This window comes from Ambystoma mexicanum, chromosome 4q, assembly GCF_040938575.1.
Source record: "Ambystoma mexicanum isolate Mex_15411 chromosome 4q, UKY_AmexF1_1, whole genome shotgun sequence".
NCBI classification, from domain to species: Eukaryota; Metazoa; Chordata; class Amphibia; order Caudata; family Ambystomatidae; genus Ambystoma; species Ambystoma mexicanum.
The window spans coordinates 57,926,877-57,951,143 of record NC_090928.1 but is presented as its reverse complement, the minus strand read 5'-3'; positions in this window follow the sequence as shown (position 1 = coordinate 57,951,143).

Here is a 24,267-nt window from a genome sequence, read left to right as displayed (position 1 = left end):
TATGCTAGGGTGTGCAGAGCATCAGCACCTGTCGCCGTGTCGAGAGGGCCCGAAAGGGTTGCCAGAGGCAGCACTCGGAGAGTGAGGAGTGTATCATCCATTGAACAAGGCGTACAGGACCTGAACATCGCCGAGGAGGAGGAAGACAAAATCTTCTTCATCTCGAGCATAGCTGAAGGCCCCGGAAGGAGACAACAACCCAAGGTCACAGTTAACACCGGTCTTGATAGACACTGGGGCATCCGTCTGTGTGCTGGCAACAGAACACTACAATGCACTCCCTGGTCCACCAGGCCTAGCAGAGTCCACAGCACGGTTATACGCTTTCGGAGGACACACACCGCTTCCCATCCAAGGTGTATTCGTGGCCCCAGTCACTCACGGACAAAATAGAATAAGGGCAAGGTTCTTTGTCACAGATGTGAGCCCGCATTCCCTTCTGAGTTGTGCTGCGGCTGAGGCATTGGACATTGAACACTTCTCATTTGCAGTCTATCACACTGACTTGGAAAATATGTTGGGTCGTTTTGAAACGATATTCCGAGGGATAGGAAAACTGACCCAATACGCCTCCACATCGATGGGTCTGTGAGACCAACGGCTCTCAAACACCGCCGCGTCCCTTTCCATCTGAGGACACTGGTGGAACGCGAGCTGCAATCCCTGATAGACAAGGACATCATTGAGAAGGTAGAGGGCCCCACCCCGTGGGTCTCCCCGATCGTGGTAGCCCCAAAGCCCAAACAACCGGGTGCGGTACGCATCTGCGTGGACGTGAGGCTTCCCAACCTAGTGATCAAAAGAGAGCGCCACATAACAGCCACCCTGGACAACATCATTGGGGAGCTTCAAGGGGCGAAAGTTTTCTCAAAACTGGATTTGAGATCCGGGTACCATCAGTTAGAGCTCCACCCCGAGTCAAGATACATCACGACGTTTACGACTCACGAGGGGTTATACCAATATAAAAGACTCCGTTTTGGTATCTCTTCTGCAGCAGAGGTCTTCCAGAATACCATCAGGGGAGCTCTGTCTGGACTCAAGGGAGTGATAAACATGTCGGGTGACATTCTGGTCTTTGCCCGTTCCGAGGCTGAACACCTAAAGCGCCTGGAAAACACACTGGTGAGGCTGCGCGACCTAGGGTTGCAATGCACAAAGAGAACTGTGAGTTCCTGAGAGACAGGCTGGAATTTTTCGGGTTTGTCTTCCACGCGGGGGGCATATCACCTGATCCCGAAAAAGTGAAGGATATCCGGGAAGCTACCCCGCCAACCTCACCATCTGAAATCAGAAGCTTCCTGGGTATGGAGACATATTGTGGTCACTTCAGCCGCGATCTAGCCTCCCTGTCGGAACCCCTGAGAGCGCTAACTAGAAACGACATCGCCTGGAGCTAGGGGGAGAAAGAACAGAGGGCTTTCGACAACATCAAAAATGCCCTATCGGAACAAGAAACGATGGCATACTTCAATCCGGATCGGGAGTCAGAAATTGTAGTCGATGCCAGCCCCGTAGGGCTGGGGGCTGTCCTCATGCAGGCCGACAATCAAGGAACCATGAGGCCCATCGCATATGCCAGCAAAGCGCTAACAGAGACGGAGAGACGGTACTCTCAGATCGAGCGGGAAGCTCTGGCCATCCTATGGGGGTGCAAGCACTTCTGGATATATATTTTGGGAAAACCGGTCGTGGTGGTAACCGACCACAAGCCTCTCATCCCGATCTTGTCCGGAACATCATCCAAACCACCGCCTAGAATAGAGAGATGGATGCTGCTGTTAATGGAGTACGGGGTCAAACTACTGTATCGACCAGGCCCTGACAACCCAGCAGACTACCTGTCCCGCTATCCAGGTGCGGGGAGGCCAAAAGACACAGTGGAAGTGGCAGAGGGTGTTGAAGCAATACATCTCACGGCCGAATCGGCGCTGCCAGTTGCCCTATCCCGCCAGGAGATCGCCGAAGACTCCAACATGGACGACACATTCACAAGGATCAAGCTTGCTATGGCAAATGGAGCATGGCGAGAGGTCCTCCAGGACAACTCCCGAAGGAACGCAGGGGCTCAGAAAGACCTGCAGGCCCTCTGGAAAGAGCGCCATGAGCTCTCGGTAGCCGAGGATGGCCTCCTGCTAAGGGGTCACCAGATTGTCATCCCGAGAACACTGGTTGACAAGGTTCTGCAGCTCGCACACAATGGGCACCAAGGGATGGCCAAGATGAAAGCAAGACTGAGACTCAAGGTCTGGTTCCCCGACCTGGAAAGTAGAGTGGAGGAGTTTGTGAGAAGGTGCATCCCCTGCCAAGCAGCCCACCCGGTGGGGAAGGCCCCGCCAATCCAAACCATGGAGAGAAGTGACCAGCCATGGGGGACGGTCCATGCCGACCTTGAATCCACCGGCGAGGGCTCTACTTTCTAGTGGTGACAGACCAGTGGTCCCGCTATCCGGAGGTTGAACTGGTGGAGTCGACGGCGAGTGACCACACCATCATGGCGCTGGAGAAAATGTTCGCCACGCATGGATTTCCGGTGGAAATATGCTCAGACAATGGGGCACCATTTCGGGGGCAACGTTTTGCTCAGTACTGTGAGGAGAGGGGAATACACCATAGGAAAGTCACACCGCTCTGGCCGAGGGCAAATGGGGAGGTAGAGCGCTTCATGCGATCGCTAAACAAAGTGTTACGCATATCAGCAGATGGAGGCGCACACCTCTGACGTAACTTAGTGGACTTCCTTCGAGAGTACCGCTCGACCCCTCATCAGTCAACCGGGGTCGCCCCTGTCGGAGCACTCTTTAAGCGTGTACCAAGAGGGCTCCTGCCCGAAATGGAAGGCCACCAGCCGGGGGAGATTGAAAAGGATCACGTGCGAACAGAGAGGGCGGTGCGGATTGAAAATGAGACGATCAGGAGGAAGCTCTCGGAGAGGCCGATTGCGGTGGGGGATACCATATTGGTGCGAAACAGAAGAGCAGAAGGAAAGTTATCGTTAACCTATGAAACCCAGCCCCTGGGGGCGACGCATGTAAAGGGCTCGATGATCACAGCGGCCAACGCACGTGGAACTGTCACCAGGAACGTCTTGTTTTTCAAGTCGACCCTCCGGCACCTGAGCCAAGCGATGAACCGCCACCGAGACCCGATGGACTGGCCGAGACTCAAGGGACACAAGAGGTGCCTCAGGCCGAGGCACGCAGGTACCCGAGCCGGGCAGGGCGTAAGCCGCCGCAGAGGTTCCAAGACTTTATTATGGACCCTGCCTAGTCATCTAGGTCGTGCTGGAACATTTATATTTGAAGAATACGTTGTTATGTTACACTGTTGATCAATGTTTATTGTTTGGGGAAAAAGGAGGGATGTTGCGTAGTAATACGCGGTTCAGCTGCATGCGCGGCCCATAACGAGGCTCGCGCATTCGCGCATTGAATAAAGATGGTCCCGGCCGGCAGTTTGCGCCGGAGACCAGAGCAGCAACACGTCTCCGGCGTGTCTCTTGGTGCAAGTGCTGTACGTGTGCGTGTGTGCCTGCAGGTGGGGCCTGCCATCGCCCCACACCATCACATGAGTTCCTGTTCTTGCCTGTATGCAACTCTGCTAGGCCAGAAACTATTTAGTTCCTGGAAAGCAAGCAACGGTGGATTACCACCATCTTGTGTCATTATGTAGATGTCAGACAAATAATTCGCTAGGATAAAATATAAAAAGGCCAACAATCTCAGGACCAAATCTTCCAGTAACTTTAGTTTGGTTCCTATGTAACCGACTTTATGCTTAAAGAATTCCCGAGCACATACATTCGTTAATATATATGAAAGTTACATTTAACATTGCCACTGGTTGAAACTCAGGTCATTGGGACTAGAACTGGCATTATGAGCGCAGGACAGGTTTTGCAATAGTGGGGGGAAGTATGTTAATGTTAAAGGACATTTGTACCGAGCACTATCACCACCAGAGTGGTCCCCTGGTGGCTCTGAAAGAGGAAGGGAGGAGTGGTTAGTGGGAAGAAGCTGGAAAAGTGCAAGAGAGCAGTGATGTGCTGTTGGCGGCCTTAGCCCGCTGGGTCAGTTGGCTGGGCATGGGGTGTTTTGTTGTCGGTAGTCGTCGTGTACTGTTGTGCGGGTCTATGGGTGTGTTTTTGTGTTGTTGTTGCAATGGAGTGAAGTTTTTGCGGTTTGTTGTGCTGTAGGTTTGTGGTTGTGCTTGGTTTGGAGTTTGAGAGGTGAATGCAGAGGGGGAAATTGTTAGTGCAATTGGTTAGTTGGCATCAATTATACTGAATTGAGGTGCTGGGCTTCTGTAATCTCCCCAGGTTAGGGTTCGGGAGCACCCCTGCGCCTCTGTCCTGATCCGGGCCCTTTCACATCTGGCCCCCCCCTCTTCCCTCATTCTTCCCTTCCCACTCATAAAGCTAGCGCACCTGCCCATGTCCACAGCTCAGAAATTGAGGTGATTGCTGATATCCTGATAATTCCACTATACTGTGGTACCTGGTGGTAACTATGGGGCGAGTGTGGGTGTTGGGTGGTATTAGGGTGGGATGTTGACGCCATCTCAGTTTGGGTGTCGCCTGTGTTCCCCATTAGCCGGCGTCCTTCGTCCAGGTGCCATGGGAGCTTCTTCATATACGGAGATGTCCACAGTCTGTACTGGCGGTTGTCCATGTCCAGTCCAGTCCAGTTTATTCGTCCTTTTTCCCTTTCTGTTTCGGTTTTCAGTTTGAGTCTGTGGTGTTGAAGAGCCAGGTTTTTAGTAATTTCCAAAAATGTAGGTGATTTGTGGTGTTTCTTATATCTTTTCGGATGTTGTTCCAGGTTTTTGCAGCTAAGTGCTAGAAGGAGGTGCCTCCTAGTTTTTTCTTGAGGTATGGTTTTGGTTCCAGGTGGATTTCGTTGCTTGACCTGAGGGGTCTTGTTGGCTTGTAGATTGTTATTTTCTTTTGTATGAATTCTGCTCCCTGTCCACTGATTGCCCTGTGGTTTATGCCCATTGCTTTGAAGGTGATGCAATGTTTACTGTGAGCCAGTGTATTATTTTTAGGGCAGGAGTGATGTGTTCTCTTCTTGATAGTTTGAGGAGTAGTCTGGCTGCTGAATTTTGGATCCGTTGTAGTTTTTTAAGGAGGTATTCTGGAATTCTGAGGTAGAGGCTGGTTGCATAGTCAATACTTGACATAATGAGGGCGACGATAGTGAATGTTTTGTGCGTGAAGGAGAGGAATGGTAGGATTCTTCTTGCCGTGTAGAGGAGGAAAAAACATTTCTTGACTGTTGTGTTTACTTGTGGTTCTAAGGTTAGGGTGCTGTTCATCAGGACTCCCAGATTTGTTACTACCTTAGATGGTGATGGTGCGGTTCCTATTTCCGTTGGCCATGGGATGGCAGTTCTTTTCTCTTGGTCTTTGGATATGATCATGATTTCAGTCTTTCCTGGATTGATTTTCAGGTTGTTGGCAGTCATCCAGTTGAAGACTTCTTTTAGACACTTGACTAGGATTGAATGATCAGCTTGGGTGTCATTGATTTTGTAGATGATTTGGGTATCATCTGCGTAGTTGTAACATGTAATGTTGTACTTTTGAAGATTCAGATAACCGGAGTCTGGTAGATGTTGAAGTACAGTGGTGATAGTGAGGATCCTTGTGGCACTCCGCTGTCATTAACTCTTGGAGTGGATTTGAAGGATTTAATCCATACGGTTTCTGTTCTGTCTGCTAGGAATGACTTAGTCCACAGTAGTGCTGTGTCTGTTATGCCTATGTCTTCTAGCCTTTTGGTTAGGGTATCATGACTGTGTCGAAGGCTGCGGGGAGGTCGAGTAGAATGAGGGCTGAGGTTGTGTTTGTGTCTGCATTGGTTTTCAGGTCATCCCAGATGGATAGTAGTGCCGTTTCCATTCCTCTTGCGGGTCTGAAACCGATTTGAGCTTGGTCCAGCAGATGGTGTTTTTCTACGTATTCTTGGGTTAGTTTATATACGTAGGTTTCCAGGAGTTTTGCCGGGTAGGGGATGTTTGAAATCGGCCTGTAGTTGGAGAGGTCTTCTGCGTCGCCACTTGTGTTTTTCAGAAGTGGTTTGATATATGCTGATTTGAAGGTCTTTGGTACAGTCCTGTTGCTAGAGAAAGGTTCATAAGGTATCTGTAGTATTCTACTGGCATTCCTTGGGTGTGGATTGATTTGTAGCTGTCCGGGGGACAGGGACCCATGGTGATCCAGCTTTCTTGCTGTATTTTACCAGCAATGCGAATGCCTCTGCTGATATTTCAGCAACGTTTTTGAGTTTGTGCTGAGGTTCTGTGATTGGTTCACTTTGTAGTATGTTGTGGTCGGTAAGTATGTTTTGTATGTCATAGATTTTTTTCTTGAAGCGGTCTGCCAGGGCGTTGTATAGTTTCTCTGAGGGGGTTTGGGTGGTGTCGCAGCCTGGTGGGTTTCTCATCTCTTCAATGCCGCCAACACACAAAAAGAAATGTTTAACATCATTAGTCATTCTGTCATCATAATGCCTTCTCTTCGCCTTTTGAATTTCCTTCTTGTATGCCCGGATTTGTCTCTGAAACAGTGTTTTTTGACCGGGTTGTATTCTTTTCTCCATTCCAGTTCCATATTTTTGTTTTCCTTTTTCATGGTGCTTAAAAGTGGGGTGAACCATTTTGACCTAGACTGGAAAGCGGAGCTACTCACAAATGGATCGCAGAGGCAGTTGACAAGTTCGCCCCAGACAAAAAAGGGCAATGGCAGTTAGCTCTAGTTCTGTAGTTGAGGGTTTGGTTAACTCCAGTTGTTCAAATAGGTTGCTTTCTTTGACATGTTTCCAGTTTCTTTTTGAGGTGGTTACGAGTTTCAGGGTTTGGATGCAGACTTGAGTAGGAAGAGTGATCACGAATGGGATGATGAGATGGTCGCTCCACACTATTTGTAACGGCAGTGCCTTGGTGATGAGATTTTGTTCCGTGAAAATTGCGTTGAGGGTGTGTCCTGCCGAGTGTGTTGGCCCTTTGACTAGTTGTCATAGTTTCATGGTAGTGAGTTGCTCAGCCAGTGAGTTAGGGAGTTGGCATGTCTGTCTTCAAACCAGATGTTGAAATCCCCAAGGATGATTAGATGTTCGTGGTTGATGGCTATGTTGATGATGGCTTCTATAAAGTTGTCGACGAAGGTTGCATCATATGTCGGTGGTCTGTACACCAGGATGAATGTGACATTGGTTTTTGGGATTGCTGTTAGGTGTATTACCATGGTTTCACAGTTGGGGATGTTGAGCGGTTTGTTTTAATTTTCAGGTGTCCTTTGAATGCTATTGTAATGCCTCCTCCTTTTTTGATTTTCCTGTTTATTTGAAGGCATTTGAAGATGGTTGGAAGGCAGCTTTGGAGCGTGATTTTGTAGTTGTCGTCCAGCCATGTTTCTGTGATGAACAGGATCTCAATGCCGTTGTCATCGAGTAGGTCGAAGATTTCTGTTGAGTGTTTTGACATGGATCTTGCGTTTATAAGATTGCAGTGGAGTTTGGAGGTTTTGTACGGCTTGGACTTTCTTGTTGAAGTCGTCTTCTGAACGGTGTTGGGGTTTCCTTCCTGGTCAATCTTATTCTGACTTGTGAGTTTTGGGGTGTCAGCGTCTTCGAAAAGTTCTTCTAGGTTCTGTCTTGGGTTTTTTTCTTCTTGGGGTTCATCTTCCATGACTTGTGGTTGTCGATTGGAAGTTCTTCTTGCTTTGGCGATAAAAGGTGTTATCGCATCAGAGGAATGTTTATTGTTTCTTGTGTTATTCATCCTTCTGTGCAATAGTGTGCGGTAGTTTGATGATGCAGCTTCTAGCGTTGGGTTGGTTTGCTCTGGTGACCTGTTGTCAGTGAGGTACGGAGTTAAGTAGAGGGATTTGTCTCTTCTCTCAGTGTTGGTTAGATTCTTGTTTCCGAGTACAGGGGTGCACTTTGTAGTTGTGGTTCTTAGTTGCTGTTCGAGTGTTTGTTGCTTCTTCTATTTTTCTTTACCTCGGAATGAGTCGTTTGCACGGCATTGTACGAGGTTGTTTAGTTATTATTTGTTTGCTGATGTCCAGTTGGTTCTGCTTTGGTCTGGTTGTCTTGTGGTGTCGTAATGTTTGTGGAGGGCTGTCCGCTGTTAGGTCTCTGACTATGGGTGGTATTTCCAGCTGATGTTGTCGGCTCGTTCAGTTGCTGTCTAGAGAGGGGTAGGGAAGGTGTATTAGGGATGATATCGTTTGGTGTTCTCAATGGTTCTCTTTAGTGTCCTCCTCGGTATATATGGGTTCAATGCAGTGAGGGCTTACGGAGGATATCTGCTAGTTGAAGGGTGATTTGGGGGGTGTAGCTAGGACATATGCCTTAAGAGGTGTTAGCCTCTAAATTAGGGTGTCACTTCATAGTAATTCACTGGTGGGTTCTGTCTCCTCCCTTTAGGGGTGAGCGGGATTGGGAGACCTGTCTAAGGATCTGTCAATGAGATCTGGATATCGTTCCCTGCAATCTAGAACTAGAAACCCTACTGAGCGCGAGAGACCTGCACAGGGGGAGAGAGGCCCATCAACACAATCCCAAATCACACAATGCAGCCTGGCAACAGAGTCCCTACCAAGTCCGAGAGACCTGTACAGTGGGAGAGAGGGCCATCAATGCAATCTAAATATCACACGATGCAGCCTGGAAATGGAGCCCGTACCAAATTTGAGAGACCTGTATAGTGGGAGAGAGGCCTAACAATGCAGTTTGAATGTCACACAATGTAGTCTGGGGATAGAGCCCCTACCAGATTTGAGAGACCTGTATAGTGGGAGAGAGGCCTATCAATGGAATCTAGATATCATACAGTGCAATTTGGAGATAGGCCTCTCTCCCACTATACAGGTCTCTCAAATCTAGTATGGGTTCTATCAATGCAATCTAGATATCACACAATGCAATTTGGACAGAGAATCCCCTGCTAAATTTGAGAGACCTGAATAGTGGGAGAGAGGCCTATCAATGCAATCTGAATATGACACAATGCAATTTGGACACAGAATCCCCTGCTTAATTTGAGAGACCTGAATAGTGGGAGAGAGGCCTATCAATGTAATCTGAATATCACACAATGCAATTTGGACACAGAAACCCCTGCTTAATTTGAGAGACCTGTATAGTGGGAGAGAGGCATATCAATGCAATCTAGATATCATACAGTGCAATTTAGAGATAGGACCCTACTAGATTTGGGAGACCTATATAATGGAAGAGAGGCCTATCAATGCAGTCTAGATATCACTCAGTGCAATTTGGAGATAGAACCCCTACTAGATTTGAGAGACCTGTAAAGGTCTATATAGAGGTGGGTAGGGCTGTGCCTAGCTGGTCAGATTGATAGTCTTGAGTAATGATTAACTTTTTCTCTAAATTGAGGGTGAAGGAGACAGATGCAGTGGGAAGTAATCACCTTGTTTAATTATGGGTTTGGTAAGTGGTTCGGGATTATAGGGTAGGGTGGTTGCCCTTACTCCTGACCCTGGCCACTCCTACCTTATTGGTCCTTGTAGTTGCTGGTTGACGGCTGGTCACTGCTTCCCCTGCCGACACCTCTTGTAGCCGCCTCTGTTGGAGCCGCCCTTGGCCTTAGGGCCCTTAGCCGCGGGCTGCACGGGCAGAGGGCTGCCGTGGGAGGACCGGTAAAGAGAGCCGAGAGGGCCAATGGGAGCACGGGGGGGGCGGGACAGGAGACGGGAGGAAAGGAGATTCAGGAAGAGGGTGCAGGGTGGCGGTGGGGTCTGCACGCGGCCTCAAGGCCTAAGCCCAATCCACAAAATAACAAAAAAAAGCTAAACCAGCCGCAGCACACAGTGTCACGCCACTTCGGGGGAGACCGAGGTCCAGGGCGATCGCTCTCCCTTCTCCTTCCTGGCGGCTCTACCCGCGCTTTCGCGTCTGGGGAGCCGCCGGGAGGAGAGCTTCAGGAACCGCTGTTGGTGGGCTACGGCGCATGCGCGGGAGACCACTGTCTCAGTCCCGCGCATGCGCCGTAGATCAGGCGTGCGCATCGGGAAGGGCTCGCCTTCCAAGCCTCGTTTTGGGTCCGCCGGCGCTCGGGGGTGAAACGGCTTGCGTTTCAGGCCTCGCGGGCGCCGGCGGCCCATAAAAGGAAGCGGCAACAGAAGCCAATCGCGTCTCAACGCGGAAGCTTCGTTCGTGTTGCCCGCTCCTGGTTTTCCTGTGAAACCAGCTTCCCGCTATCCTGCCCTGCCTACAGCCTGTCTGGGAATCCTCATCTACTTGCCCAGCCTACTACCTACTGCCAGCCTGGGTACCCTGTCTTACTTGCCCTGCCTGTCCTACTTGCCCTGCCTGGACTACTTGCCCTGCCTGTCCTACTTGCCCTGCCTGGACTACTTGCCCTGCCTGTCTTACTTGCCCTGCCTGGACTACTTGCCCTGTCTGTCTTACTTGCCCTGCCTACAACCCTCCTGGGTATCCTGTCCTACTTGTCCTGCTGGGTACCCTGTTCCACTTAGGGCCCTGTTGCTTACTTACCCTTTTGTCTGCTTGAGGGGTCCAGTTAGCTCTAGGTCTTTTGGGTCTCTCTGGTCCCTATTTCTGTACCTCGGTTCCTTGTTCTGCCCTGCGTCTTGCAGGTTCAAGGGTCCCCCCTTATTTCCCTGAGACCTTTAGCTCGTTCCCAATCTGGTTCCTCTTTTCCAGTCTGTCTCAGCCTGGTGCTTGGTGCTCCTTCTTCTTACCAGCTATCCGAAGTCAGCCTGCAGCTTGGTGCATCGACCTTCAACTTGGACCTCGCCTTGTTACGACACTTCAGACTGATCGTAGCCTCTCCTGTCTGTGCTTGCACAGTCCCATCGCCACGTTAATCGGGAGAGTGCTTTCCGTGGCGCTGGGAGTCTGCCCATCCTCCACCCTGTGCCATTTGGGTGGTGGAGAGGCGGGTTCCCCGAGTCACACACTCATCGTTCAGAAGACTGCAGTCTGGCGGCCTCAACAAGATCCACATCAAGGAAAACAGGTACACAATCATCACGAACATCTCAGCTTGACAGATTGAGACGCCTGCCTTCAGACCTTGAGATGGAAGATTCGCAAGAAGTGCGGAATGAGTTACAAGCACTCAGGGCAGAGATGATCGCCTTACGCCAGGAGAACCAGACCCTACGCCAAATGATAACCCAAGGGGTTCCGAGTACCTCACAGGTGGAAGGATCTTTGGCACATACAACGCCTATCAAGTTCGACGGAGACCCACGACGAGTAGCAGAATTCTGTAATCATTGTCGAATCCATTTTCTTTTTAGATCGACGCATTTCAATAACGACAAGGCCAAGATCGGTTATATCTTGGGTAATTTGACGGGCAATGCTCTGGCCTGGGCAACTCCGTTTGTGGTTACCAATAGCCCAATCCTGAACGACTTTGCAGCTTTCGAAAAAGCATTTCTTGAGGTCTTTCAGACTCCCAACCTGGCCTCCGCTGCGCAGAACCAGTTGATGGATCTAAAACAGGGGAATGTCGACGTAATAACATACATCAGTCGATTCCGTCTGCTGGCAACCGATTCTCAATGGCCGGAAATCACACAAAAGACACTGTTTCGCCGTGGGCTGAGGGAAGAGTTTAAGGACGAGTTACTCCATATACCCGAACCCGAGACTCTTCAACTACTAATTGAGCAGGTGCTCCGTATTGATCAGAGACTGGCGGAACGGAAGGCAGAGAGACGTCGGTTCGAGAGGGGCAGTTCCAGGATAACCGGTTTACCAGCCGGATCCTTCGGGTCTACTGAATCTGGACCAGAACCTATGCAACTAGGGGCTATGAGGGGTCCTTTATCAGAGGAAGAGAGAAGACGGAGAAGAACTTTACGTCTATGTCTCTATTGTGGAGCTGCTGGGCATTTCCTGGGTACATGCCCTCTACGGTCTCAGAAGAAAAAGGCGGAAAACTAGAGGACCTGTCGTGTGTTGGGAAGGCAGCGACAGGTCCCTCTCTCTCTTCAGTCCTTTCCGCGTTTTGTTCGGTTCTACATCCTATGCAACCTGCGGTACTACAGACTCTGAAGATTCGAATCAAGCTACCCGGCAGAAGTGTGGAGGTGTTTGCTCTGCTGGATAGCGGGGCTTCCGGCAATTACATAGATGAAACTTTTGCTTCTGTGAATCAGATTCCACTCCTGTCCAGAGCCACTGCTCTGTCTGTGCAAGTCATCGACGGAAATCCTCTGTCCTCTGGCCCAGTCCTGCAATCCACAGTGGGTCTATCTCTTCGGATCGCCAACCATCTTGAGGAACTCGCTTTGGACGTCATAAAGTCTCCCACCTACAAGGTGGTTTTGGGATTACCTTGGCTACAATATCATAACCCGGTAATCGATTGGAGAAAGCACACTCTGACCTTTTCCTCTGCTGTTTGCACTCAGAAATGCTGTGTGTCTACGCCCACTCGGGCTCCATCGACCCCCTTGAATCCTAACGGAAACGGGGTCCGTGTGTGTTCCGTCTCTCATGTTCCTCAGGACTACGCCGAGTTTGGCCACGTGTTTTCTGAACCGGGCGATATACCCCTACCACCGCATCGCCCGTTTGATTGTTCTATCGAGTTGTTACCCGACTGCGTGGTACCTCATGGGAAACTATACGCTTTAACACGGGAGGAGAAACAAGTGCTACGGGACTACTTATCGGATTGCTTACGAAAAGGGTACATCGTTCCGTCTAAGTCTCCTGCGGGGTTTCCTTTATTTTTTGTGAAGAAGAAAGAAGGTACCTTGAGACCTTGTGTTGATTATCGTGAACTCAACGAAATAACAGCTAAAGATCGGTATCCTCTCCCTTTGATACGCACTATCCTGGATACTTTACATACTGCCCGGATCTTCACTAAACTGGATTTACGCGGAGCGTACCATCTGGTACGTATCAAGAACGGGGACGAATGGAAAACGGCTTTCAAGACATCATTTGGCCATTTCGAGTATAAAGTCATGCCGTTCGGTCTGTGCAACGCCCCGGCCGTTTTTCAACGATTAATGGACAACATCTTTAGTGATCTCATTGGTTTGTCGGTCTGGGTATATCTGGACGATATCTTGGTTTTTTCCAGATCCATTGAAGACCATGTAGAACATGTTCGTGAGGTCCTTCAACGCTTATCTTCCAATCACCTATTCGCAAAGGCTGAGAAATGCAGTTTTCACTTGTCCAGCATTGAGTTTTTGGGATTTGTGATCAATCAGGATGGGATTGAAATGGACCCCAAGAAATTACAAGCCATACAGGAGTGGACTCAACCCCATGATATAAAATCTCTGCAACGCTTTTTGGGATTCGCAAATTTTTACAGGCGCTTTATACCACTGTTCTCTCAAATCTCAGCGCCCCTTACCCGTCTGACCAGCAGTAAGATCACTTTCAGGTGGGATTCTCTCGCTTCCCAGGCATTCGACACCTTGAAGTCGGCCTTTATGGTCGCCCCCATTCTGCGCCATCCTCAGGACGATCTACCTTTCATCGTAGAAGCGGACGCATCGAACTTTGCTGTGGGTGCAGTCCTTCTGCAGAAAGATCCAGAAACCTCAGTTGAACATCCGGTGGCCTACTTCTCGCGCAAGCTAAGTCCCAGTGAAAGAAACTATGCCGTTATCGAGTTAGAACTGTTGGCTATAAAAACCGCGTTCGAGGAATGGAGGCATCATCTGCTCGGAGCCCGTTTTTCGGTGGAAGTACGTACCGATCATCGCAATTTGCAGTATCTACGCTCCCTGCAATGCCGAACACCCCGACAGGCTAGGTGGGCCTTCTTTTTCTCCCCTTTCGTATTTCACGTCACTTACATTCCGGGAACAGCCAATCTGAAAGCGGATGCTCTATCACGATCCCTGGAGAAAGGGGAAGAAACGCCTAGTTTGGATCAGCCTCTGCTTTCCCCCCAACATTTCTTATTGACCTTGTCCTCTCACCTACAAGCCATCGCTGACGCCACCAGGACGGATCCTGAAAGACCGGTCCTTCTTCGGCGCAAGTTCGTATCGGAACATGATGGACTCCTGTTTTTTCGGAAGAGGCTTTACATTCCCGAGGGTTCGGTTCGTGAAGACATATTACATGGGTTACATGGCTCTCCCATTGGTGGGCATCGAGGGGTGAAAGCAACATGTGAACTGATTTCTCGACAATACTGGTGGCCTAGGTGGGCTACCGAGGTTAAGGGATTCATCGAGAGTTGTCCCGTCTGTGCTCAATGTAAAGTCCCAAGGAGACGACCTCTGGGTTTACTGGTACCCACTGAATTGGCACCATACCCGTGGCATACTATCGCCACTGATTTCGTGGTTGAACTACCTCCCTCTGACGGGTACACTTGCATCATGGTTGTGGTCGACAGTTTCACTAAATATGCCCACTTCATTCCATTCCACAAGATCCCTACGGCTGCTCAGATGGCTTCCGTCTTTCTCCACGAAATCTATCGATTACATGGTCTTCCAGAAAAGATAATCTCGGATCGTGGTTCTCAATACCTTTCTGCCTTTTGGAACAAGGTGTGTAATCATCTGGGTGTACGTAGAGCGTTGAGTTCTGGTTATCATCCCCAGACCAACGGTCTTACCGAAAGGACTAATCAGACCTTGGAGGAGTACCTCCGTTGTTTTTCCAACGCCACTCAGTCCAACTGGAAGGCATGCTTGGATCTCGCTGAAGTATCCTACAACAACACTATTCATGCTTCCATCGGAATCAGTCCGTTCTTTTGTTCTACTGGTCAACATCCCAAATTGGTGCCGTTCCATCCTGTACCCACTAGTACCGTACCATCTGCTGATGCCTTGGTCTCCAATATACAACGACAACAAGAATTGGCATGTGATATCCTGAAGAGAGCGAAGGAACGGATGAAGGCCCAGGCTGACAGGAAAAGGAGTCCGGAACCAGATTTACTAGTAGGGCATAAGGTGTGGCTGTCCTCCAAAAATCTGCCTTCACGCAATTTACCGGTTAAACTGGCCCCCCGGTATTTTGGTCCATTCACGATAACCGAACGGCTATCCTCTGTGGCCTTCCGTCTTCAGCTACCTCCCTCTTGGCATGTACACCCTGTTTTTCATGTCTCCCTTTTGAAACCCTATGTAGCAGATCCCTATGGTCGGTCCTGTCCTCGCCCTGCCTCTGTCATAGTCCAAGGGGTTCCAGAATTTGAGGTACAAGAGATTTGCGATGCCCGCTATCTTAGGGGGGTGCTCCATTTCTTGGTGGATTGGAAGGGGTATCCGGCTTGTGATCGCACTTGGGAGCCTCATCAGCATGTGCATGCCTCCCGCTTGGTGCGGAAGTTCTATGATCGGTTTCCTTGGAAACCCGGGGCTCCGGGTCTTCCTGGGAGGGAACATAGTGTCACGCCACTTCGGGGGAGACCGAGGTCCAGGGCGATCGCTCTCCCTTCTCCTTCCTGGCGGCTCTACCCGCGCTTTCGCGTCTGGGGAGCCGCCGGGAGGAGAGCTTCAGGAACCGCTGTTGGTGGGCTACGGCGCATGCGCGGGAGACCACTGTCTCAGTCCCGCGCATGCGCCGTAGATCAGGCGTGCGCATCGGGAAGGGCTCGCCTTCCAAGCCTCGTTTTGGGTCCGCCGGCGCTCGGGGGTGAAACGGCTTGCGTTTCAGGCCTCGCGGGCGCCGGCGGCCCATAAAAGGAAGCGGCAACAGAAGCCAATCGCGTCTCAACGCGGAAGCTTCGTTCGTGTTGCCCGCTCCTGGTTTTCCTGTGAAACCAGCTTCCCGCTATCCTGCCCTGCCTACAGCCTGTCTGGGAATCCTCATCTACTTGCCCAGCCTACTACCTACTGCCAGCCTGGGTACCCTGTCTTACTTGCCCTGCCTGTCCTACTTGCCCTGCCTGGACTACTTGCCCTGCCTGTCCTACTTGCCCTGCCTGGACTACTTGCCCTGCCTGTCTTACTTGCCCTGCCTGGACTACTTGCCCTGTCTGTCTTACTTGCCCTGCCTACAACCCTCCTGGGTATCCTGTCCTACTTGTCCTGCTGGGTACCCTGTTCCACTTAGGGCCCTGTTGCTTACTTACCCTTTTGTCTGCTTGAGGGGCCCAGTTAGCTCTAGGTCTTTTGGGTCTCTCTGGTCCCTATTTCTGTACCTCGGTTCCTTGTTCTGCCCTGCGTCTTGCAGGTTCAAGGGTCCCCCCTTATTTCCCTGAGACCTTTAGCTCGTTCCCAATCTGGTTCCTCTTTTCCAGTCTGTCTCAGCCTGGTGCTTGGTGCTCCTTCTTCTTACCAGCTATCCGAAGTCAGCCTGCAGCTTGGTGCATCGACCTTCAACTTGGACCTCGCCTTGTTACGACACTTCAGACTGATCGTAGCCTCTCCTGTCTGTGCTTGCACAGTCCCATCGCCACGTTAATCGGGAGAGTGCTTTCCGTGGCGCTGGGAGTCTGCCCATCCTCCACCCTGTGCCATTTGGGTGGTGGAGAGGCGGGTTCCCCGAGTCACACACTCATCGTTCAGAAGACTGCAGTCTGGCGGCCTCAACAAGATCCACATCAAGGAAAACAGGTACACAATCATCACGAACATCTCAGCTTAACACACAGGGGCAACACTCACCTTGCTCCGATGGAAATGGGGCAGGTGAGCGTTGCTCTGCGGCTACTCTCCAGGCACCAAGGTCCACGGACCAATGGGAGCGGGGGGGCGGGACAGGAGGCGGGAGGGAAGGAGATTCAGGAAGAGGGCGCGGAGTGGGGGCGGGGTCTGCACGCAGCCTCAGGGCCTAAGCCCAATTCACAAAGTAACAACAACAAAAAAGCAAAACCAGCCGCAGCACACAGGGGCAACACTCATTTTGCTCCGATGGAAATGGGGCAGGTGAGCGTTGCTCTGCGGCTACTCTCCAGGCACCAAGGTCCACGGACCAATCTAGAGACAGCCAAGCACCTACTTTGCGCATGTTTGTAGAAAATTAATTCTTTTAAAAACAAAGCACTTTTAGCTTCAGGGACCTAGACGCAGACACAGTGTGGAGTTATCTCGAAGGAAACCAGATTCCCTTCGTGTATGACTTCACAAGAGTATGGTTAGTTAACAAGGAGTTTCTTAGTAACTTATGAAGTAAGGTGATTGGATTTTTGCTTTGAGATTTCTTTTATTTTAGGGTGTCAAAATTGGTTTAATTTGGACTTCATTGTTACTAATTTGTGCAACAGGATTTGTTTAGATTTTAATTAGACATCTATTCACAATTATTACAACATCCACAGAATACATGTGTAGGTTATTATATTAGACACCACGATACAACCTAATTCTTGGCTCTTATCAGCCGATTCCATTGCCTAGGGAGAGAAGAAGGGTCCTTACCTCTAAGTGGTCCGTCACTTCCTGTTGCCGTGCAGCCTGTGGGTTGCTGTAATGCATCAGAAGGAGCACCGTGAACAGGGAACTGCTGAGCCTTTGGTCTGAGGACAGCAGCGGCAGGTAGGTAGGTAGGTAGGTGACATCAGTGCAGTGACACCGGACTTTCACATTTCACTGCAGCGTCGCCTAGCAAGGAATTGTGACTTTTTGAGTGTTATCTAGTTGCTGAATGGGTTCAGTGAACCCCATATATCGCAGTGCCTGCTGCACAGACTGATGTCATTTCTCTGGCTTCAGTGGCATTGGCGGCAAGGCCTTTAAAACTGCGTGTGTTCTACAATACCACAAGGGGCGTGATGATCACCAGACCTTTTTAGTTTCCTGTTCGTTCATTGTATAGCAGACATTAACCCTATTCGGAGGCATGGGTCATGCCTAAAAGGAAACTTCCCCCCGCCAACACTCCCCTAGCAGGCGCGTGATAGAGGGTGATGGCCATCCCTATTGAGTGGAATGTGTTATTTATCTGAAATAGTGGTATTTTGATGTATTCCTCATTTCCTATATTCAATATCAAATACACAAAACTCAGGAACTCTTTGGTGACCGATAGCTTGTTCACAACCTGCAGTCCACAGCGTATTCACTTCCAAAATGCATCTCATATTGCTCCCCGCTCCTGGAGAAAACAGACCTCTTCGTAATGCATCTTCAATTCTGCACTTGAAACATGTCCTATGCTGCCATCTTGCGGTACACCTGTATATTATAAAAAGTTCTTGATTTACTGAACATCGGTGGTATATGTCTGAATAATCAACACATGCATTTTTATCCCCGTTTGTTAAATACACCAAATGGACACCCTAGTTCCGAATGGCAAAACTTGCAACTCTTGAAAACCGAACTGAAGCACCACATACTGCGGAGGGGCTCCCTTACCTCCCATACCCCCACGGCTTCCCAAATGTCACCCCTGACGTTATGTCATTCCGGAATAGAATTAGGTCAATATGCATATTACTTAAACATAGGAAGCACGCGCAGGGCCTTTTGCCATGATCTATTTAGATCCGTCTCCTTTTTTCGATCTACTCCAACCCACTAACCGCTGCATATTGAGAAGACGCTCTCGCCCCAGGACTGATCCATCATCAGATACTTTTATACTGCCCAAGTTATTTGTAGTGAGGCAGAATGTCATTTCGAACAGAAATAAGTAGCAAGGCAAATGTTCATTTCAGCAGTTACTCCTTTTTTCATTCACAAGTTAATGGGGCATTGCTGCAGTGTTTTCGGGCAGTGAAAGTCCTTGTGCTGGCTGGCAAAATGCTTCCTACTCAAAACGCCACTGCAGATCTCAACATGCTGTGAAGTAAAGCTACACAGTACAATGATTGCCGCACTGCAAGGTGCATAGATAGGGGAACAAGTCCCGTAACCGTATACTAAAATGCTGTGATGTTCTCATAACGGTCGGCCAGTCAACACTTCCACCCATCAAATCAAATCGTTCAGGATATGGAAAGCGGATCTGCAATACGCCCGATGAAAGGTTATTGCCGAATTGCAGATTAACATATTTGCAGTTTTTAAACAGCTGCTTGTAAGGCTTGTTGACTCAAGACTCGCCTTTCCTACCCCCCTACAGCCTGCACTAACCCTGGTTCCTTTTCTTTTTTTGGGTGGGGATTTTCGATTTGTAACACAAATTTCATTTTTATGATCACAAAGATTGTTTATCTTTCGTTACGTATGTTTCATGAAAAGGCACAGTACTATGAATAACTATAAATGAAGACAAGCACCGGTGGTGCAGGACTGCTACATTTTACACATTTTCATTTTATTTTCACAAACCTGCCAGTGGAGCGATGTCATGACACTACTGCAGATACGGCCTTTGAACTGTCTAAAATTATTAGTACACACAGGAACCAGGCAATCTAATGCAGCAATGATATTGTGGGGTATAAATTCAGCCCAAGAGTGATATGAGGCCACTACTGCGAGATTAAAGCAGGCTGATGGACGAGACCCATCGGAACATGCAGGCCAGCCCAAAACACTCACTTTCCAACATGAGGCCTAGTGAATGCGAAAAGTGAGCCTCACTCAACATTACCAAAACGGGACGGCACCCAGGTGAAGAAAAGTGTACCTAAGAACTTAATACTGCTGAATGTGCCCAATGGATTAGAAAAGACATGTTTTGCTGCATATGCTGACTTGATGTAAAATGGGATAAGGCACAGTTTGACTGAGAAAAATAAACAGCATGATACATGGCACTGCGATACATTTAAATGCTGTGCATTTGGCAAATGTGTGGGCAATTCAGAATAAACACTCATATCTTTAAAACTCTTAGATTAAGGAAATATATTCACCCATGGAAAGAAGGCCAAAATGCAAACACATCTTTTGATTTAAAAAGAGACTGATTTTACCTTGCAAATGTGATAGTTTGTTTTTGCAGTATCCCCATTGAACTGCCGGAGAGTATCTGGATCTCCGACCCCAGAGACCTTTGGGGCGATGCATACCAGGAATGCAGGTCTGTTTCGGCAAAATGCTAATAAATATACTTTTGGAGATCGAATCCACGGAAGGGGTCAGATAAGGGAAGAATGGCCTGACCTTTCAGATCACTTTTACAATCCCAATAAACAGGGCATCAACTTCAAACAGACCTAATGGACTAGATTCCGGAGCTGGAATAACATGGAGCCAAGCTGACGTCCAGGTCATGTGACTTTGGAGAAATGAAACTGCTTGGGTTCTGAAAGTGAAACTGAAGACTTCTATATTAAGGTATTGCTATGGAATAACATATAACTCAATTTCCTTGTTAAAAAGAGAATTGCGCGTCCCAGTAAGCTCATCCGGGACTCATATTAAAGATCACAAAAAGCCTGTCAAACATTGTGCAATGTGTAATTTGAGCTAAAGATAGGAATGGGATTGTGACACTCCTGTAAACAGAAATCCAAAATTTGCTGAGTAGATAGAAAAATTAATGTGCGCTTTGTGAAGTTTGATGATCATATCTATTTGGGGTTATGAATATACTGGGGAAAAAGGATAGTGTCCCCAGAATGGGCATAAATCGCTGAAACAGAAAATATATATTTTTGGGGGGTTATCGGTAAATTGAAGAAAGTTGTCATGTTTTGACTTTCTGAGAAAGAAACATGCAACTTTAAATGTCATTTTAAAAAGATGCCTTTCTCTCCTCCCCTCATTATCCATTATCTAGACTTCCTAAAACCCTTGTCCAATTGGCTGGCTGAGAACGGACGAGAGAGGTGGGGTGAAAATGAATGTCCAATCCAATGCATGGCAATAGTCATAATGTGGATGTGTCAGAAGTCCTATACAATAGCATTACCCTATGACCCAGGAAAGGGGGAGAAAAGAGGCTGAAGAGAAAGAACAAACAGAGCAAGAAAGAGGAGGGGGAAATAGAAAGACAGAAACAGAGAAAGGAGGAGAACAAAAAGGAGAATTGTGCTTGGAAAACTGGGAGCCCTGCCCGAGGGAGACATCCTCCAAACCTGACTGGACCCTGCTGAGAATAGCTGCGCTGTCCATGCCTGTGGTTTAAGCTGACTCGTACCTGTCCTCAAAAGAGGGTCTCAAAATCTGGTTGGTATCCTGAGCTATGAACAGAGAGCTCCCATGTAAATAGATTGTTTCCCCACACATTGTATAGCTTTGAGATATATATGTCTTAATCCTTTCACTTCATTTGTGGGTGGGGGCAAAACTGTGTAGACCCCTAGCCCATCTGATTGAAAACATTTAATGAATCCCTCCTATAGAAAAGATCACAGATGATTCTTGTCAAAATTCAAAATGAACAAATCTCATTCCAGTGTGTTATAGTCATAGCCGATAAAGCAACTGAGTGGCCTTATTTTCCTGTAACCCCTAACTTCCTTACAGAAGAGGGGTGTCCCTGGTCCCACAACAATAATCCAAAAAACGTTGCCTTTCATTTCAATGTGCTGTGTTCCCAAACGATTGTTTCCATTGATTTCATTTCCAAAACACTGCCTTTCAAATTAAATAGCCAAACGAAATTCCCAATATATTCGCAGTCCCTAAACCTTGCCTTTGAACTGAGGGGTGTCATGGGGGAGGGTGGTGCGGTGCGGGGAGAAAAGAGCATTATGATAAGAAACTTTAAAAACAGTCAATTTATTTATGTGTTAATGTGCAGAGAAATCCCATGTGTGATCTGATTTAAAATTCAACCTGTGTGGTGGTGTTGCAACTGAAAGTTTACTAAGAAATACATGCCAGTCTATTAATGCAAGTACAGTTCACATGTGATTATTGTGTTGTGCCACAGAGTGGGTGGCTTGTGCTATTGTGGTGTAGCTATTATTAATTCTGTAATTTAAATAAATCAAGATTACCCCCTTCTATACACCAGCCTGTTTCCTGGCTTATTGGTGGTACAGGGGGAGAAAGCCGAGTGGTATTAGACAGGTTGGAAACCTGACCAGGTCTGAATCTGTTAAGCATTTTACTGCACAACACTGAGAAACCCGAAGGTATCTCACTTACTAGTCCCCGGGGATTTGTCATCCAGGTGGCCAGGACACGGCCATCGCTATTGGATCCAGTTCCGGGGGTGTACCAGTGAGGGGGATCACCTGGATGGGGGGTCTTCGGGGAGTGGAGGTGGGGCACTGATGGGCGGGACGTGCTACCCCATTCCCTGTAACATATTTTTCCCATCCAACCCTGTAAGATATTTAAAAACTCAACCCCCTGCCCCTTTTTCAGACACAAACAATTTCTTACACTGTAACAGACAACGGACTAACACCAGAGCTGTTTATCTGACAAGTCCCAACACACGGGTCAGGCAGAATTAGGCAATAGACAATAACCACGCACACTTGATGGCCCTTTACCTTCCCCACAGGAATAAAAGGCAGAGCACGAAAGCACACTACGAGCAATGCAGAGCGCACAAGGACACAGCTGTACTGTACCAGCAGTTCAAAAGGAGGAGAAAGGCAGCAAGACCTGGAAGTGCCACGAAGGGAGAACTGCCCTTGCCCTTTTCAACTCAGACACACAAAGCCTCAGAGAGGGAAAAGCTGGGAGTTAAAGGTGGCATGTGGAGGAACAGAAGTCAACGGTGAATGGGGGCCTCCCGCGTTGATAGCACAGGCGGGGAGGCATGCTGGCTACCCGTGGTACCGTCCATGACTTCAGAGGCAAGACATGCCAGCGGGTTCAACACAGCAGGTGAGTCGGAGGAAGCCAATAGCAAATCAATGTGTGTTGAGCCCAAGGTTGCAAGTGGCAACATAAGATGAACGCAGGAACTTGAAACAAAGAGCTTGTGTGTGTTTGAACTTTTGTGAAAGCCCAAAGAAGGTCCAGCTGCAGAGTGGTCAGGCGCCGCAGGACTCTCGATGCCCCTTTTGTGTTGAAAACTACAAATACCAGAATGCCTTAGGAAAGGGCGATATGAGAGGTCAGAGTGGTCCTACAAAGGTTACGTCAATTCCTTTGTACAATCGAAAGTCTCCGCCCCATGGCAGAGAGAAAGCTAGGGAAAGGGAACCGCATTTTCTGAGAAGATTGTGAACTGTGAAACAAGGCAAGTGTGATTCCAACAGAGGGATGCCGAAAGAAAGCTGGGAGAACAGAAATGTTTTCTGGTGAAATTGAACAAACCATGAACTGTGCGAAAGATGGTATCCCTACGTCAGGTTCACATAGACAAGGGGAAAGCTACTGAGAGTGAAACACGCATTGGGATAAAGCAGAGTAAACTAATTTTTGGCAAACATGAACCCAACAGAGGGATGCTTGCGAGTTGGGGTTAAAAGTAATACACCTAGGAAAATTGTGTCAACAAGAGTGAACCCGGACGAGGGTTGTCCACTTAAGGCTCCTGAATGATATGAGCTGTATTTGAAAGGCTGTGGTGAACCCGACGCAGGGAGGCCCATTTTGCAAGGAGGATCCGATCCCAGCGGAGGCAGATCCTAGAGGTGAAGAGCAATCGCCCAGGTGCAAGAACACAGAAGGAACTTTAGTTTTATTGTTTTGAACCAGCAGGCCTTCCTAGGCAAGAGACTTTGAAAAAAGACACTTGGCCCCTGAAGGTTCTGGTATCATTGAACCTCATGCTGGAGAGGCCCGGGAGTGTGCTATGCCCAAGAGTCCTGCCTTTTCCTGTGCTAAAAATGTGGGGAAGGGAGAACTCCCCCGCCATACCATCCTGACTTATTCTGTGAACACTTTTTTTTCTGGTGAACATTATCCCACATTCTTTTTTTGCAACTTAGTGGTAAGGATTGGCAATACGTTTGTTTTTATAGGCCCTTTTTATTTGACAAGACGCTACTGGGACTGCCTTATTATTATTTGATGGTTGTAGCTTGCTCTCATCTTAGCTTTAGGTTTATTTCAGGTGTTTTTCTCACCCATTATAAAGTTCAATAAGCACCCTTGAACTGTGATCACTTGCGTCTGTCTTTACTGCTGCCACCATGAGTTCCTTACAACACCTTGATTGGGGAGGGAAGGAACTCACGAGTTGAGAGTGGCTGTCCAATGAATCAATACAATATATGCCTATCCTTCCTCTCTCATCAAAAAAGGAACCAGAGTGTCTTAATCATGGGCACACGCTGGGCACAACAAAGGCCAAGCTTTCTGGATTCATTTTCCCACACCTATTCTTGCTCTAGAGAATCTAGTACCGCCTCCAATAGCCCTGCCCTCAGACCGAACGCCGCCCACTCTTCTCCAACCTAAAACTCTCATTTTAATATGAACTAGTTGTAGTGTACATGCTCTGCCCGTTGCCCATTACATACCAGCAGCGGTCCCTTTGGCCATCAAAACCTTATACCGCCGTTAAAAAAATC